The sequence below is a fragment of the Xenopus laevis genome, chromosome 1S, assembly GCF_017654675.1.
Source record: "Xenopus laevis strain J_2021 chromosome 1S, Xenopus_laevis_v10.1, whole genome shotgun sequence".
In the NCBI taxonomy this organism is placed as follows: Eukaryota; Metazoa; Chordata; class Amphibia; order Anura; family Pipidae; genus Xenopus; species Xenopus laevis.
This window is the reverse complement of record NC_054372.1, coordinates 73913884-73933031: the sequence shown is the minus strand read 5'-3', so window position 1 is coordinate 73933031 and position 19148 is coordinate 73913884. Positions and strand designations below refer to the sequence as shown.

The 19148-nt window shown below is 38.6% G+C and overlaps 1 long non-coding RNA gene across 1 annotated transcript in view; it reads left to right on the top strand.

Moving 5' to 3' along the window:
* Nucleotides 1-1574: 1574 nt before the first annotated feature.
* Nucleotides 1575-19148, top strand: part of LOC108706786 — a 51579-nt gene continuing 34005 nt past the window's right edge. Inside the window, exon 1 of the long non-coding RNA XR_005964922.1 lies at nucleotides 1575-2335. This is a non-coding gene — a long non-coding RNA (uncharacterized LOC108706786). The remainder of the gene's footprint in view (nucleotides 2336-19148) is intronic.

Here is a 19148-nt window from a genome sequence, read left to right as displayed (position 1 = left end):
GTTTATGGAAGGCATCATACAAGACGGAGATGCAGAAAGAGCTGACCATCAACCAGACCTGGGGAAGGTTTGGTACATTCCACATCAAGGTGTCTATCACTCGAAGAAACCAGACAAGATAAGAGTGGTGTTTGATTGCTCAGCAAGGTATGATGGTGTTGCATTGAACGATTATCTGTTAACGGGACCAGACCTCACGAATATGCTATCTGGAGTTCTCGGTAGATTTCGGAAATACCCCATTGCTATCATGTGTGACATTGAAAAGATGTTCCACAGGTTTCATGTGAAGATAGAGATTTCCTGAGGTTCCTATGGTGGGAGAATGGAAACACTAATACAGAGCCTGTGGAATATCGCATGAAAGTTCATCTGTTTGGAGCAGCATCATCCCCAGGTTGTGCCAATTACGGTATGAAACACCTTGCCAATCAATGCGAAAGAAATTATCCATCTGCAGCAAACTTCATTAAAAAAGACTTTTATGTTGACGATGGACTTGTAAGCCTGCAATCTGCTGACTCAGCAATCAAATTAGTGAAAGAAACTCAAGAGTTGTGCGCAAAGGGAAACCTGCGCCTTCACAAGTTCATCTCAAACAACAGAGAAGTTTTGGAATCCATTTGCGAATCTGAACGTGCATCAGCAATGGAAAATGTAGACCTCAACTACGATGATCTTCCAGTCCAGAATGCACTTGGCCTGAGATGGGATGTGGAAAATGATGAGTTCTTCTTTAAGGTCTCTATTGAAGAGAAACCAGCAACAAGACGCAATATTCTCTCCACGGTAGCTTCTATTTATAATCCATTGGGATTCTTAGCCCCAGTGATCCTCAGAGGAAAGGGAATACTCCAAGAGCTGTGCAGACAGAAGCTAGGTTGGGATGACTCTATACCAGAAGAACTGAGGCCAAGGTGGGAGAGTTGGATTAAGGATTTACAAGATCTGCAAGGAGTCAGAATACTAAGGTGCTTTGCACCCTACGACTTTGGAAAGTATGAGAGAATCGAACTGCATCACTTCTCAGACGCTAGTAGTTACGGATATGGCCAATGTTCCTACATCAGGGTGATAAGAGATGAAAAGGTACATTGCTCCCTTGTCATGGCCAAGACCAGAGTTGCACCTACTAATGTTCTCACAATACCAAGACTGGAACTAGCAGCCGCTGTAGTTTCTGCTTCAGTGAGCAAGTTCCTGAGAGACGAATTAGAGTTCAAGGTAGATGAAGAGTACTTTTGGACAGACTCACAGGTGGTTCTAGGCTACATAAATAATGAAGCTCGAAGATTTCATGTCTTTGTGGCGAACAGAGTTCAAAGAATTAGAGAAATTACTGATCCAGACCGGTGGTACTACATTGAGTCAGAAAGGAATCCAGCAGATCATGCTTCAAGAGGTCTTAAAGTTTCAGAAATGAACGACTCAAATTGGTTTACAGGCCCAAAGTTTCTATGGGAAAGGGAAATAGTACCCAACAAAGATTGCCTAGAGCTATCAATGTGCGATCCTGAAGTGAAGGTCATTCAAGCCTTAAACACAACAACCAAGAGCCAGGAAGATTTGTATGCCTAGCTAATCTCACTCTCAGACAAAAATGGCATACTCCTAGAAGAAATGTTCAAATAAACGACATAGTGATCGTCAAAGAAGAGGACATACCCAGAAATCGATGGAGAATCGCTAAAGTTCTTGATGTCCAGAAAGACAATGATGGATTGGTGAGAAGAGTGAAATTACAGATGGGAGATTCTAAATTAAGTAAGAGAGGAGAACGTCTCACCACTCCACTCATTCTAGAACGTCCTATCCAAAAATTGGTTGTTCTTATCGAGAATAATAAAGAACATTCTCAAATGCATAACAAGAAGGAAGAAGTAAAATCACCTTAATTTATGCAACCCAATTTAACAATGAATGCATAAATTAAAGGTAATTTGGTGGGAGTGTAGCTGCCCGCCCAAGCCAATCTAACTTTGAACTGCATAATTCCTTGTGACTGTTAATAAGAGAAGTTTATAGCAACTTAGCGCTAGTTTGCAGTACAGAACAATATATACCTCTATACGCTCTGTTGTATGGCAAGCAGAAAAGTTATTCCTGCTGTTAAAGTTCATTTGTGTGTAGAGTAACAGCCAGCTAAGCACAGGACATTACAGGGTTAATTTGAGTACTCCAGCCACCTGACAGTCTAGTCCAATCAGAACCCAGCCTCACTCTGAGATCTTCTAGAATCTAGCCAGACATGCCAGCAGCCATCTTAGAGACAGAATCTTCAGAGAGCATGCCAGAGTAGAGAAACTGCCCTTAAGATCCTATGAGGCGAAAATAGGTGAGCTATCTTTGTTTATGTGTACTGATTAATGCTGCTAATGACAATGTTAGTGATTATATGTTAGAATATATACTGAATGCTCCTTTTGTATGTTTGCCCCTAGTTCTACCACATTCTACGCATTCTACGTGTACTTACTGCACTTATATCGCACCAATATTGCTAAAACTCATCATCTTTGTTCCTGATTCCCTATCCTGATGATGTTACCAATAAAGAAAGTTATTTTCGTACCAGTGGTATGTTCTTAAAGTCTTTCAAGGATCCGAGGACAGTTACAGCAATCTTTGTGAACTAAAATTGCCACTCCTGCTTTCTTTTGTGTGTTAAAGGCATAATATCCTGTTGGGTAATGTTTTGAGCATAATTTTTGAGGTATATTTGCCTCAAAATGGGTCTCTTGAATGTAAGCTAAATCTGCATGTAATTTTTTAAATTCTTTAAGAGTAAGGTATTTCCTAGTAAGGCTGTTAACCCTTCCTTAACATTCAAGGATATTAAATATCAAACATGAAAAAAGAGGACTTAACCTCCAGGACTCTATCAATGAATTGAATTCAACAAGATCCAAATAATTTAAAAAGGCAATATTTATTCACAACCATGCCCCAATTCTAAGTTAAAACAAAGTTAAAAGACAAACAAGGTGCAGCAAATGGGAGGAGGGATCCCTCTGTTAGATTATTTGACCCCACCACCTGCCTTATATTAAAGAGGTAGGAAGAGCAAATCATATAATTGGTAACTGCAAGTGAGAAACAGACCACTGGGTCTATGAAAATAGTAACACTAAAGTAATAAGGCACACGTCTATGCCGATAGTTATATCCAGTGATTAGTGATCACACACCTGATAAGGCACCAAGCTGAAATAGTGAAGTATGTGGCGGAACATGGAACTTAAGCACTGTGCAAAATGTTGTAAAATTGCAGGATTATCCCAATGTAGTAAGCACCAAGTCTTCTCTCAAAGGACAGTTCCACAATGTGGATAAGTGGCACAATGTATGATGTATATATTATAAATCCGCAGTGTGATCTGTACACTGAAGTTGGTGATTAATAGGATTGGGAGTGCAGGTGTAAAAGTCCAGCGACTTCCTTAGCGATTTAACAATCACAATCAATGTCCTGTCCTACTCCCAAATAATAAGATAAGTATACAGACCGTACTCCTGCAGTTTGCCTCGCTATGCGGGTTTAAATTGAGCAGGTGAAGTCAGCATCAGTGTTCCAAGTCTGCCACTTTAAAGAGAATGAATCAATTCCGCCTCTTGTTGAACTCAATTCATTGATAGAGTCCTGGAGGTTAAGTCCTCTTTTTTCATGTTTGATATTTAACTTTGCAGTTTGCGGACACTCCATGGATTCTTTTCGATGAGTATAATAACTATTATCTAATGTCTGGCTTGTTTATTTTTAATTGTATGTGCATTCAAGGATATTAATTTCACCATTGGTTACAAAATATATGTGAAGTGCTACAGGAGTGGGCAGATAATTTCCTGTCGGTTAAACCAAGTCCCTCCGAAATACACAAGCACTTAAAGATGTACATACATTATATGATAAGGCATGCAACATAAGCAATTTGAAGAATAGTAAAGCATTGGATACAACATTTATATCTATAGTAAATCTGGGTTCAGTGGGAGGGAGGTGGGGTGGGAGATAGTTGGAAGATCTCTCTGGAAGGTGTCTTCACAAATCATTTTTGAGATCCATTTGAAAGTAGGAAATGAAAGTATAATTGTAAGTATGAAAACATACAGTAACCCAATCTTGGTGTAGGTAATCATCACAATCAAGACAAGCTATAGGACTATTTGTCCTTTGGTGATGATGGATTTGAAGCCAGCCTAGGTGTATCTGATGATGCAAGGATTCTGTTCCATTGTGGTTTTAAATGTGTTCTCCCTATGGGAGACTGTTGAGGAGAAGAGGGGGGTTTTGCTTGGATGCCCAATGCTGCCAAGAGCTTATGTCCTTTAGTTGGGTTGTATAGGGTATACACTTTACCTTGATGGTTAACTGTCAATTTGAAAGGGTACCCCCAGCGGTATGGCATCTTACATTCTCTCAATTTTTGTGTAATTGGTATGAGTTCTCTTCTCTTGGCTAGAGTAACCAGTGAGAGATCAGCATATATCTGCAATTTACTGTTGTGAAATTCAACCTGGGAGGTAGTGCGTGACAGTGAGAAAATGGCTTCTTTACCTTCATAGTAATGGAAGCATGCAATAATATCCCTTGGCATCTTAGTGGAAGGTTGCTTAGGTGGCAATGAACAGTGTGCTCTGTCTAAGCTCCATAAATCTGGGGATTTACACTCTCAACCTGCATCTTTTTACTATTAATATATTTAAAAAACGTTTTAGGGTTACATTTCACCTCCATCGCAATTAACTCTTCATTTCCCTACTTTGCCTTCCGGATTGCTAATTTACAACATTTATTACAGTGTTTATATTTATTAAATGCAGCTTCTGTCCCAACAGATTTGTAGTGTTTAAATGCCTTTCTCTTTTTCCCTATTAACTTCTTTACTTCTGTATTAAGCCATATAGGATGATTCTTAGAGCTTCTACATTTACTTCTTAAGGGAATAAATTGAGAACAGTAATGATTTAATATCATTTTAAATGACAACCATTTCTGTTCTGTGTTTTTAGCTGAAAACGTAATGCCCCAATCAATATTCTGTAGGGCAGCCCTCAAGGCACTAAAATTAGCATTCATGTTTTTTGTTGCCCCAGTATTTATTTGTTTTTTGCACCAGACATTAAATGATATTACATTATGATCACTCTTACCCAGGGGTTCAATGACTTGCACATTTGCTATAAGTCCTGGGTCATTTGAGATCACTAAATCCAGAATAGCATTTTTTCTGGTAGGCTCCTCAACAACCTGTGCCATAAAATTGTCATGCAACAAGTTTATAAATGTGTTCCCATTAACTGATCTGGCAGTACTGTTGCTACAGTCAATATCTGGGTAATTAAAATCTCCCATTATCATTACTTTACCCAAACTAGCAGCCTTTTCTATTTGCATGAGAAGCTTCGCCTCCTCCTCCTCACTTACATTAGGGGGTCTATAGCATACGCCTACAATTAATTTGTTGGACTCTTTACAATTGGTGAAGAACTCTACCCATAAGACTTCTGCCCCCTCATTTTCTAACATAACCTCCTCCTTTATATAAGCTTTTAAATCCTGCCTAACAAATAGATATACCCCTCCTCCTTTTCTATTGCCTCTGTCCCTCCGAAACAAAGTATTGCCACTGATATTTACTGCCCAGTCATGCAACTCATTCAGCCATGTTTCGGCCACACCAATCACATCATATTTTCCCTCCAGCACCAGCACATCCAGCTCTCCCATCTTACCAGTCAGACTCCTTGCATTTGCAAACATACATGCTAGAGCTTTTTTTTCCAACAGTTGAATACTTACGCTCTGCCTCTGTAAGTGTTCTGGTTGCAAATGCAACATTTTTGTCTGTATGATCAGCATGGATCTGTGTGAGAACTGCACCAACACCAACTCAGTGCTAAAGCCAGTCCATAAGTTACATGCTTAAACTGAAACAAACCATCATATGTGATAAATGCAGTGAGGGCTCTGCTTTCCTCATGCAGTATTACTTGATGATAAGCACTCTGAAGATCCAGGGTGGAAAATAATTTTGCTCCTCGGAGTTCTGAAAACATTTCCTCTATGTGTGGCAAGAGATGATTATCCATAACAACTGCCTTATTATGTTCACAGAGATCAACACTCAATCGAATACCTCCAGTTTTCTTCATTGTTACAACAATTGGTGAAACCCATTTGAAGGATTCTGATTTTTCAATCACATCTTGCAACAGTTTAGTTTCTTTAGTTCCTGTGAGATAGCCTCCCTTCCTTATAGAGTAGGGCAATCACCTCAGTTTCTGGTATACTGGTTTTACATCTGGTCTCAATTTAACTTTGTGTACAAAGTTCTTTGCACAACCCAATGAAGTGTTGCTTTGTGGTGAAATTTTAGACACTAGTTGTTTGGCAGGCACAGGTGCTGTAGTAATGAGACCATCAACTGTTTGTAGGTTTAATGCAGCAAAGAGATCCCTTCCGAGTATAGCAGTACCCTTATTCACAATGTAAAAGGCACATTTTGCAGTATTTGATTCAAATTGTACAGTCACTGGCAAGCAACCAAGCACAGGGATAGTGCTGCAATGAGACCATCACAACTAATTGTAGGTTTAATGCAGCAAAGTGATCACTTCTGAGTATAGCAGTACCCATATTCACAATGTAAAATTCACATTTTGCAGTATTTGATTCAAATTGCACAGTCACTGGCAAGCAACCAAGCACTGGGATTGGATCCTTTAAAGGAGAAGGAAAGGCTAAAATTAAGTAAACTTTATCAGAAACATCTATATAAATATACCAGCAAACCCTCAAAGTAATGCTGCTCTGAGTCCTCTGTCAAAAGAAACACGGCATTTCTTTCCTTTTATTGTGTACACATGGGCTTCTGTATTAGACTTCCTGTTTTCAGCATAAACCTCCAAGGCAGGGCTTGAGCATGCTCAGTTTGCTCCTCTCCCCCTCCCTCCTTCCATCCCTGCTGTAATCTGAGTTCAAAGCTGTAAGTGAGCAGGGAGAGACTCAGGCAGGAAGTGGTCACACCAAGCTGATATGGCAGCTTCTATCCTAAACAAACAGAGACAGTTTATATAGCTGTTTATTCAGGTATGGTAAAGCTTTCTGCAGAATAAATATAGCGTTCTAGCTTGCACTATTGTGGCTAATCTGTTGGCAATAAACTGTCTTGGAGCTTTCCTTCTCCTTTAAGTAACTGACCAGTCTCAGGGCAGGTGCAACAAGTATTTCAAGAAAACATTCTTTGGTAGTATAGAAAAAACAGCTGAATGAGTATCAAACATCAGATTAATTGAGTGTCCCTTGTCAGCAGAAGCAGTACTGGCATTAACAGTGCATTTAAACTTGTCTGGAATAAATGTATCAGCTTTATCCACACTTAATACTGTAAGATTTGTAGCAATGACTTCATGAACATCTTTAGCAGAACTATAGTAGATCTTAGCAAAATGTCCTACCATTTTGCATTTGCAGCATTCTACAGCTTTTGCAGAACATGTAGCATAATTTGCAGTGTGTTGTGTTGAACCACATCGGAAGCAGTATTTTTTATTTGTATTTGCTGCATGGTTTTGCAGTGTAGATGAATCCCTTTCCTTAACTGTATTTTGCCTGTGACTGTGAATTATTAGGCCATAGTGCTAAATTCACAGTCTCTACATTCCCAGCAGTTCCTTGACTAAGGGGCACATTTTCTAAGGGTCAAATTTTCTAAGTGAAAAATATTCGAAATTCGACAATCGAATTTTAGTAGTACGATAGTCAAAGTTTTTTTTCGATGTAATATAGCCGTTTTCGATCGAATTAAAATCGTTAGATCGTACTATTAAATCCTTTGATTCAAACGATTTTACAAAAAAAAAACTTCGACTTCTCAAAACTTAGCCGAAGACTCATATAGGTTAACCTTTGCAAGGGTTAAATCCTGCTCTAGGAGCAGTCTCTCTCTAATGCGAGGAGAGTTTAGTTTTTCCACTATTTGGTCTCTTAGCATTTCTTCTGTTAGATTCCCAAAGGTAAAAACGAGCTCTCTCAAAGCTGCTACAAATTGTTCTGTGGATTCACCATTATGTTGTCCACGTTGGCGGAATTTATATCTTTCGGCAACCACATTCACTCTTGGCACGAAAAAGTTCTTCATAGCAGTAAGAGCAGTTTAATAAGCCCATAACCATCATCAGCTAATGGCAATGTGTCGAATATACGCTGTTCCTCTGCTCCCAGGTAGTGAATAAATAAAGCTCACTTTCTAGCAGCAGAAATCTCCCCTTGGTCAGCAGCAATAATGAAATTTTCAAACATATGGATCCAAGCAGTAAAATGTATGGTAGGCTCAACAGGGTTTGGGAGAAAAGCTGCAGGCTGCTGCAGAGGTAGAAGAGACATCTCGTCGCCAATTTGTTATGTTTGGTAGCCGAGGATGAGTAGAGTATAACAGTGCTTTATTAGCAGGTTCATGCATCCATTACACTTCAACAATAACTTCAACTCTTCAACACTTTAAGTAGTATAGAAAATACTATGTATACACAGTATAACTCTTGTGCATAGTGACACCTACAGTCCATTTGTATAAGCACCACTCTTGACACACAAATTCTAACCTACCAACACCACTGCCCATATAGTTTTTCATAACACACATGGGGGTAAATTTACTTACATCGCAACACTTCGCCAGGCCTAAATTCGCTTGGACAACGCTAATTCATGAAGATCCGAAGTTGCACACAGGGTACCGAATGCTTGCGAAGTTGCACTAGCGATAATACGATCAGCAGTTCGAAGTTACGCTAGCGTTGGCTAATTTGCATATGGTGTGCAGTTAAAGTACAATGGACGTATATGTTGCAGCAAATACATTACGCTACACAAGGCCAGAGAACCTTAATAAAATAAAATAGAGGTGTTATACTGCCCTACACATGTGCCCACTGTATAGATTATGTGCCATATGTAAGGAAATGTAGGGGGGAAGCCGGGTACCCTAAAAAAAATGTAGGCACTTTTGCAGGCTATCACCCTGAAAAAGGAAAAGACGCCAAAAAATTTCCAACAAAATTTCAAGTAAACAAAATTTCAAGTAAGTCCTATCTACTCCATCAGACTTCGCCTGGTCTGAGGTGGTGAAGGTAAGTATTGCGATAGAGGTAACAGTCAATAAAATCAAAAACTTAGTGAATTTGCATAGTAACACTCTTTTGCCAGATCTAAAATTCGCCTGCCGTTAGAGTGTGAAGTCTATCTCCTTCGCAAGCGAAATTATGAATTTTCGCCAGCGTTAGCCACTTCACCCATGGTTTTAAAAGTGCAGCAAATTTTGGTGTATTAACTTTGTAACTTAAAGGGATTCTGTCATGATTTTTATGATGTCATTTTTATTTCTAAATTACACTGTTTACACTGCAAATAATTCACTCTACAATATAAAATGTAATTCTTGAAATAGCAAGTGTATTTTTTTAGTTGTTATATTGGTGTGTAGGCAGCCATCTCGGGTCATTTTGTCTGGTCATGTGCTTTCGGAAAGTACCAGCACTTCAGACAGACTGCTGTTTCTCCTACTCAATGTAGCTGAATGTGTTGCAGTGGGACCTGGATTTTACTATTGAGAGCTGTTTTTAGATCTGTCAGGCAGCTGTTATCTTGTGTTAGGAAACTGCTATCTGGTTGCCTGCCCATAGTTTTGATGTTAAGCTGCTGGGGGGGGGGGGGGTTGATATCACTCCAACTCCAACTCCAATCAAAATTAGAGAAACATACTCATATAATCTGGTAATGCTTCAAGGGGATTTGATAAGAATTACATAATCCATATATCACCATGTTTTTTTGCTCTATACCAGCTACCTCATGTCAGGTACAATTATAAGCATGTACCATTTGTTGTAGGTAATCTTTCCACCTTTCTTTCTCCTTATCTCTAAATGTTCATAACATCTGTAGCAGTGTCAGATTGAATTTCTCAGCCAGATTACCTTGGTAAAGTGATGTTCTCAAATGTCTGATACCTGCCAAATGCTGAAGAGACCGGAACAATTAATTTTCAAACTCTCGCCCTTGGTCATGGTGCAACCTTTCTGGATATCCAAAGCATGGAATGAAATCATTGAAAATACACTCAGCAGCAGTAAGACCTGACTTGTTTTTCTGTGGGGTAAGCTTGGGCAAACCTTGTGAAGTGGTCCACCACTATTAGAATGTATTCATATACACCTTTACAAGTTTCCAAGAAATCAATACAAACAAGCTCTAAAGGTGTTGAGGATTTAATGCTTACCATTTGGGCTCTAACATGAGTGACTGGTTTCTACTGTTTGATGCAAGGGCACTTTCTGGTGAAATAATCTTCAATCTCCTTTCTCATAAATGGCCAGTATAATCTTTCTCTTCATAACCATACTACTCACTCAGTACCAACAAGACCCATGTCATCATGAAGATATTTCAAAACTGTCTCTCTGTACTTGGCTGGAAGTGCTAGTTGTCGCCTTTCACCAGTTATCCTGTACAAGAGCGTGTATACTCCACGCATACAAAATTTCAGTGTTACTCCATTAACGGCCTGTTTTACATCTCTTGCTGATAGTACTGTTGAAGAAGTCTCATAAGTGTTTGCATCAATGTTGAGAGCAGCAATCCAAGCAACATCTCCCTTCTGGTCTGCTTTACTAAAATGCCAAGTGGCACAAATCACATCTTGTGACAATTCTTCTGTACACTGTGCCATATACTTATCAATATCCAATGGGATACAAGACAGTGAGTCAGCATCAACATTTGTTTTTCCTGGCCTGTATCTAATATTAAAGTGAAAGTCTGACAATTCCCTGACCAAGTGATGGCCTACTGCATTTAGCTTTGCATGTTGACATATGTTAAAGGATTATTATTGGTGTAAACAGTGAAGTGTGGTGCATAATACAGGTAATCCCTGAATTGTTCACACACAGCCCATTTCAAAGCTCAAAACTCAAGATTCCCACTATGTAGCCTGTAGTTCTTTTCTACAGGAGTTAATGTACAGGAACCATATCCTAATTCTCGTAGCTTTCCATCTTGATGCTGATATAGGACTGCACCAATTTGTGAAAAGTCCTGAACATAGCTGCAATAGTAGCTGAGAAACCCCAGCAATCTTCGCACAGACTGTCTTGGGAATCTTCTCCTTTATAGATTTTTTGGCCTCAATATCTTTTGTGTCAGTTTTTACTCCTGCTGCTGATACTATACGGCCTAAATAGCTTACTAGATTGCGAAACAGTTCACATTTCTGTGGCCAAAATTGACGTGTAACCTTTTTGTATTGGTGTGTGATCTTTAAGATTTAGTGACATTTGCAAACTTGGTATGCAGCCTATGTCCTCATTATTTCTTGCAAAAACTGCTGATTCCTCATATAGCATGCATTTAACAGTCTCTTGTTCACTTCGGTCAACTGATGGATGCCAACGTAATGATAACTGCTCTTGAGATAAAGAAGTACTGTTTCTTACTTCCATTTGGAGGATGACATCATGCTTTGTATGATTTCCCACAGGCACTACCATGTAGGGGATTTTGCTGTTCTGGACCTCCAGAAGGCCCTCTCCTACGTCAATTCTTCCAGAGTAAAACTATTCTCTTCTGGCTCAAACAGAAAAACTTATTCAGTCACTTCAAAGTTTGGAGGAAATCTACACCTCAACCAAGTCAGTTTCCCAGCTGGAATGACTAGTTCTCTTTTACCAGTTCTTAAGTGTGCATGTGAATTTTCATCTTTCCTGATTTGGATCAGGTTCATGTTTCTGTCTTTATCACTTGGGACTGAGATATCACTACATAGAAGACTAAAAAGGTTAGGTATTACTTTTACTTGAATTAGTTCTTCAATTTTGTTGAACCCAAGCAGGGGTATATCCATCTGGTGGTGACTCACTAGGAAAGAAACATTTATTGCTAAAACAGGGTTTTCATTTCCTGGCATGTTTATAGTTATTACTACCCAGCCATCAACTTGTATTAGTTATCCATTTATAGCATGTACTTCCAGTTTATCTTCACCACCAATGAGCTCAGCATGTGGTCCAACTGGCATGTTCTGTAAGTGTTTGTCCTTCCTTTGCTTATCTATAACACTGACCTGAGAACCAGTGTCTAATAATGCTGTGCCAGTGAAACCATTGGAATTGCATTTTGCCAGGGTCTTCTTTCCAATAAGTTTGATGATCTGATCCTTTCTTTCTGCCGGTGGATCTGATGAGTTTGGTGATAGGGTGGTGATTTGTCCCTGGGGTTTACTTCTTGCCAGAGGTGACATTCTGTAACTATCAGGTATGGACTGTTGTGGTGGCCCAGTCACTGCTTGTCCCTGTACAGTGAATGATCCTCGTTTCCCTGTAACTTGGGGTTCTTCAAACAACCAATAGCTCTGTGATTCTCTCCACCACACACCAAGCAATGATTACAATTCGACAGATGTTGTTCACTACACTTTATGCAAGCATAGTTTGTTTAGGTTGTGTCCTTATTGAGTTTACTACTTTAGTAAGCTGGTCAAGCTTTTCTGTCAACTGGAGTATAACATCAGCTTCAATCTTACTATCATGACCTACCTTCTTTGTTTGTCTTTCACTTCCTCTGTTTCTAGCTGAGCACCTTTTGCATTTGTGTGCTTTTGACGTGTATTTGCACCAAGTCTTTGTTGTCTCTCATTCTTATCACTTGTGATCTTTGTTACTCGCCTCAGTATGGTCTCATCAGTAACCACTTATTCAGTCACTTCAAAGTTTGGAGGAAATCTACACCTCAACCAAGTCCGTTTCCCAGCTGGAATGACTAGTTCTCTTTTACCAGTTCTTAAGCGTGCATGTGAATTTTCATCTTTTTGGTCTTTTTCTGAGTCTCCTTGGTTGCTATGAGAGTTGTCTGGGCTTAAGGTTTGGGGAGAACACTGTATGGACTGAGCTGAAAGTCTGTGTATGCACTGGAGGAGTGTTTTTCTCAGATCTCCATAGACTGAAGGTGATTCCTGTGTACTATATAAGCAAGCCTGAGTTCCAGGGTCATCAGTCAACATCCTGGCATTTGTAACAATTACTGATGAGTCATTTGTGCCATTAGAGGGCAGGACAGAAGGCATTTTACGAGGAGTTACTGTTTCAGCTACCTCTAAAGCCAGTCGTGCTGTGGCTGCACTCTGTAATTTTACCCCATTCAGCATTCACATTACTGGAAATGATGACATTGCTCTCAGAAACATTGCATCCATTGCATCTTTAAGCATTAACAGTTCAGCCATTGCCCTATCCTCTGAATCTAACAAATGTTATCAACTATAAAACTAGGTTAGGCTGATGTGCACAGACATATATTCAAGTAAATGTGACCTCATATTTACTGGGGTCAAATTGAGCCTGAACTTCTTTTCTTCTAATCCTCTAAAGTAGTTAGTAAATGTATAAATGTATATACTGTATGGGGCAGATTGAAGGTCGAAGTGAATTTTTGAATTAAAAAACTTAAAAATTAATTTTTGGGTACTTCGACCATCGAATAGGCCAAATTCGTCTTCGACTTTGATTCGAAGTGAAAAAACTTTGAATATTCGACCACTCGAAAATCGAAGTACTGTCTCTTTAAAAAACTTCGACTTCGCCACTTCGCCACCTTAAACCTGCTGAATTGCTGTTTAGCCTATGGGGGACCTCGTAGAACCTACCTGAGGCTTTTGGGCAAGTTATGAGAAGTCAAAGTTTTTTTTAAAAAAAATTATTCGATTCGAAGGGTTAAATCATTTGATTGTACTATTTTACTTTGTACTTCGATCGAATATGGCCATATTCGCTGGAAAAAATACTTTGGATACTCAAATACGATGGTCGACTTTCTAAGTTTTTTTACTTAAATTCGATCCTTGATAATTATGCCCCTATGTGTATAAACACATATGGGGCAGATTTATCAAAGGTCGAGGTGAAGTCTTGAAGTTAAAAACGTTGAATTTGAGCCATTTTTTTGTGTACTTCGACTAGGGAATAGTCATACGAAGTTGAAAAGAAGTTGAAATTTGAAGGCCAAATTTTTTTGAAGTACTGTCTCTTTAAAACTTCGAATTCGACCATTTGCCACCTAAAAGCTGCCGAAGTGCTGTTTTAGCCTATGGTGGACCTCCTAGAACCTTTATGGAGGCAATTGGGGGAGTTTGGGAGATTGACGATCGTACCATTCGAAATATGTTGAAATAATTAGACCTATACACAGAATTGATCTATACTACAACTATACTACTACTACTGCAACAATGTAGGTGGTTCTTCGCAGTGAGGACAATGAAGTTGTGGAATGCACTGCCGGGTGATGTTGTGATGGCTGATTCTGTTAATGCTTTTAAAGGGGACATTTCATATAACCTTCATATTCAGATATATTACACATCCTTCCTCAAAACATGTAATGATGCAGAAAGAAAAATGTTTTGAAAGCATCTTACCTCCTAGAACTGTCATTATATCAGAGCTGCAGAGAGAACCTCTCTGGTCGGTGTCTAGGCTGAAATGAAGAGTGGGAGTGTCTGTTCATTCTCTCACAGGAAGTAGTCACAGCACTGACTGACAGGCTGAACTCAGGAGCTGTAGCAGCCAAACCCCTCCCCTCCCACCCTCTGTCCTGTGTGTCCCAGCCTGCACATAACTGTCTTATGCTGCTGCCTGATCATTCACTTATAACTATGTATCTTACATGCTCAACATAAATCAATAGATGCGAAGGTTAATACAAACTGTAATAGTAATGAAATGTAATAGTATTTTCTTTTATTTAAAGTACAACAGTATTGTCCTGTGTTACACAGCAAATAGGCATCAGTCACATATGTACCTGGACATAATCTATAGTCCATAATATATTGTTATACACTATGCAACTCCCTGACTTTACATTTATTACATTATAAAACTTATACAAACAGTGTACATTAGTATTTACTGCTATGATATTGCAGAACAGCAGCTGTAGGTTTGTTTTCCTTCATATTGATATATGAGCAGGTGCAGGGAGTTGCAAGGGGAATGCAGCTGTTCTGGAACAATTTATGACCAGGTGCAGGGAGTTGCAAGGTAAAATTCAGCTGTTCTGAGATAATTTATAATCAGGTGCAGGGCGTTGCAAGGGGGAATGCAGCTGTTGTGGAACAATTTATAACCAGGTGCAGGGAGTTGCAAGGTAAAATGCAGCTGTTCTGGAACAATTTATGACCAGGTGCAGGGAGTTGCAAGGGGAAATGCAGCTGTTGTGGAACAATTTATAATCAGGTGCAGGGAGTTGCAGGGTAAAATGCAGCTGTTGTGGAACAGTTTATAATCAGGTGCAGGGAGTTGCAAGGGGAAGTGCAGCTTTTCCGGAAAAATTTATGATTAGGTGCAGGGAGTTGCAAGGTAAAATGCAGCTGTTTTGGAACAATTTATGACCAGGTGCAGGGAGTTGCAAGGTAAAATGCAGCTGTTCTGGAACAATTTATGACCAGGTGCAGGGAGTTGCAAGGGGAATGCAGCTGTTGTGGAACAATTTATGACCAGGTGCAGGGAGTTGCAAGGTAAAATGCAGCTGTTCTGGAACAATTTATCACCAGGTGCAGGGAGTTGCAAGGGGAAGTGCAGCTGTTGTGGAACAGTTTATGACCAGGTGCAGGGAGTTGCAAGGTGAAATGCAGCTGTTCTTGAACAATTTATGACCAGGTGCAGGGAGTTGCAAGGTAAAATGCAGCTGTTCTGGAACAATTTATGACCAGGTGCAGGGAGTTGCAAGGGAAAATGCAGCTGTTATGGAACAATTTATGATCAGGTGCAGGGAGTTGCAAGGGGAAATGCAGCTGTTATGGAACAATTTATAGGGAGGTGCAGGGAGTTGCAAGGGAATAAATGCAGCTGTTCTGGGATAATTTATGATCAGGTGCAGGGAGTTGCAAGGGGAAATGCAGCTGTTATGGAACAATTCATAATGAGGTGCTGGGAGTTGCAAGGCAATAAATGCAGCTGATGTTCTGGAATTGTATACCATCTAATAACAGATGCAGGGAGTTACAAAGGAAAACCCATAAGACGTTGATTGCTGTTTGAATACAACATAATACTGTGTATAAAATGACTATGGTACTTACACTAACTGCTCATACTCATTGCCCCCAGAAAAGAATAAAATACTTTTAGCAGCAGATTATGTATTATTTATACAGAAGTTTGCTTTTCTTTCTTTTACACAATTATTGCAGGGCAAGAGAAAGGAACAAGCAGTGAAGGGAGGGGGAGGAAAACAAACAGGGCAGAGAGGGGGTTAAATAAATAGGACAGAGAGGGAGAGAAAGGAGCAGGGAAGGGAAAACCAGCAGTAAGGGTTAACAGAAGTCTGCAGGGAAGGACTGAGAGAGACATCACAGATACGCCCACTCCTCCCTCAGTGGCTGTTGCTCTATTGCTTATACAGAAAGAGCCCTCGGCTGCAGCTCAGATACTGAAGAGTCTGGGACAGGAAGTTTCAAAGGGGGAGGGCTGAGAACAGTTTTCAATCTAATACAGAAAGTTTTTGATGCAAAAGTTATTAAAATAAAAACACTTTCTTCTATTTTACATTATTTGAAATGGTTTGATGCATTGTGAAAATTTATGCTATATGTCCCCTTTAAGAGGGGCTTGGATGATTTCTTGGACAGACATAATATCAAAGGCTATTGTGATACTAAACTCTATAGTTAAGTATATATAGTGAATAAAGTACCCCCTTTTGTAAAATATAGGGATATTATAAGTTACCGAGGAGTTTCATGACCATATAAAAACACGAGGCCGAAGGCCGAGTGTTTTTATACAGGTCATGGAACTCCGAGGTAACTTCTAATATCCTCATATTTTACAACTGGGGGTTCTTTATTTATTATAATACACAAATTTCAATGAGTCATGTGACAGAAATGACATCAGAACTCACCGTTTATAACTGATGACATCAGCACTCACCGTTTATAAGGATATAATTTACAGGATATTCATGGCTTTTGTGTATTATAAATGGGTATATATAATTTATGTGAAAGTATGGAGGGGTGTGTGTATGGATGCTGGGTTTTCATTTGGAGGGGTTGAACTTGATGGACTTTGTCTTTTTTCAACCTGATTTAACTATGTAACTATGAGTACTGATAATAATGACACTAGTAATAATATGTATAAAATAACTGCTGGGTTGCTGTTCAAAAGGGAAAAATAATGGCACAAAAAGGAGCACAAAAAGGAGCAATTTTGTAGCCACTAGAATGACGGTTATAAAAAAAATATGCAGAAGTAAAAAGGGGTCAGAGATCCCAATTTATACTAAACCATATTTTTGTATAATAAAAGTCAACATTTTTAATAATCTAAACACCAGTGTTGTAATTTTAAATTAAGTAAAATGTATCGAGCTGGAAAATTACATTGCTGTAATTACAAAGATTAAATACAAATGTCAACAACACAATGTGGCATTTAATTTGTTACATATTTTGTAAAGTACCAGTTGTTTTAGCCATATGACAATATTCATTTTGTAAATAGCTTGTATTCAGTCGAGGCTAAATCTAATATAAGGAATGCAGATTATTAGGTGAATGTATGTGTCTTGTGAATGAACAATTCTATAAAATGAATGACCAATGGAGAAACTAAACACGCTCTTTGCAGCTATGCAAAATTGCAAGGAGTGTGTTTGGACAAAATTACCTTTACTTACAATTACCTAATGAATGGTGTCAATGTGTGTGAAATATTTGTATTTTCTTTTAGCATGACTGTACTTGCACTACCAGTCTTAACTTTTTATGTAAGAGACCTCATAGCATTTATAAAAGATATGGAGTAAAGAAGAAGCCCAATATCAATTAGCCATTATGTTGGCTTCCAAGCATGCAGATCATAAAGTCAAGTTTATAAAACATTTGGGGACAAACTCAGACCAACACATAGGAGAATTAAGTTGTAATACTTTCAGCTGCACACTCCAAAGTTCTTAAATATCCAATGTGAACTGCTAACATAGACATTAGTCTGTCTCTGACTTTCAGGTACCATATCCAACCTTTTCATTATACTGGCTATGTCAATGAACCACTCCTTAACTTGTTTCATGTTGAAGTGACAGATTCTCAGCTTTTCAGAGAATCAGTGTACTACCTACCATAAGAAACCCAGAAGATTTCACAATGGAAATAGGTAGAGGGGTTGAATGACCTTGCCATCCTATGAGGTGGTAGGGAAATGTTGTGTGTAAGAGTCAGAGACAGACTCTTTGTTTACCTCCAATCTGAGAACTCATGTAAGTCTGTTTTTTTTATGGGGTTTTTTTGCATTTGAGATGTTTATGTACCTTTTTAAATAAGTAATAACTAATAAACTTAAAAGAAAAATTCACACCTTGTTTGAGCAAATTTATGTAAAAAAGGTACAAAAGTAGGTATGTCTATGTAAAAAAAAAGTTATATACTGTATATTTTAGAAGCTTTTTGCATAAGCCCAACTAAATCATATCAAATAAAGTGGGGTATATTTTCTCTTTAAGTGAAAAATAGTTTTTTACTTCTTTACTTATTTTAGATTTGCAAAGATCTTAACAGTGGACTGCTATTCCTGATTTTATTACACCTATGTGTTTTGATAAATTTTACTATTTTATTAACAAACAGTATTGTTGTATTGTAAATTGTATTGTACAATTGTTTTGTTAATTTCCTCTTTTGATTTAGTGAGAAATAAAAAAAATCCACCATTTTAATCATCCATCTTCACCTTTAAACCTCCTATTTTGAAATTATAACACATAAAGAAATAATCGACGATGAAATACAGTGTCTCTGCTTAAAAGGGATGTAAAGGCAAAAAAAATAAAATCCCATTTTTACTTTCTTTAATGAAGAAGAAATATATCTCCAATATACTTTAATTAAAGAATGTGTACCATTTTTATAAGAAACCTGAATGTATGCAGTGAAATTCCAAATTCCTTTGTTTCACTGCTGCGGATAGGAAACTTTAGATGGTCCTTAACTGCTCTGCAGGTAAACGATAATAGTTTTGAACAGCAGGGGGAAGTCCTCCCCCACTTTACTTCCCAGAACTCAAGCAGCTTTGTTTGTTTTCCTGTA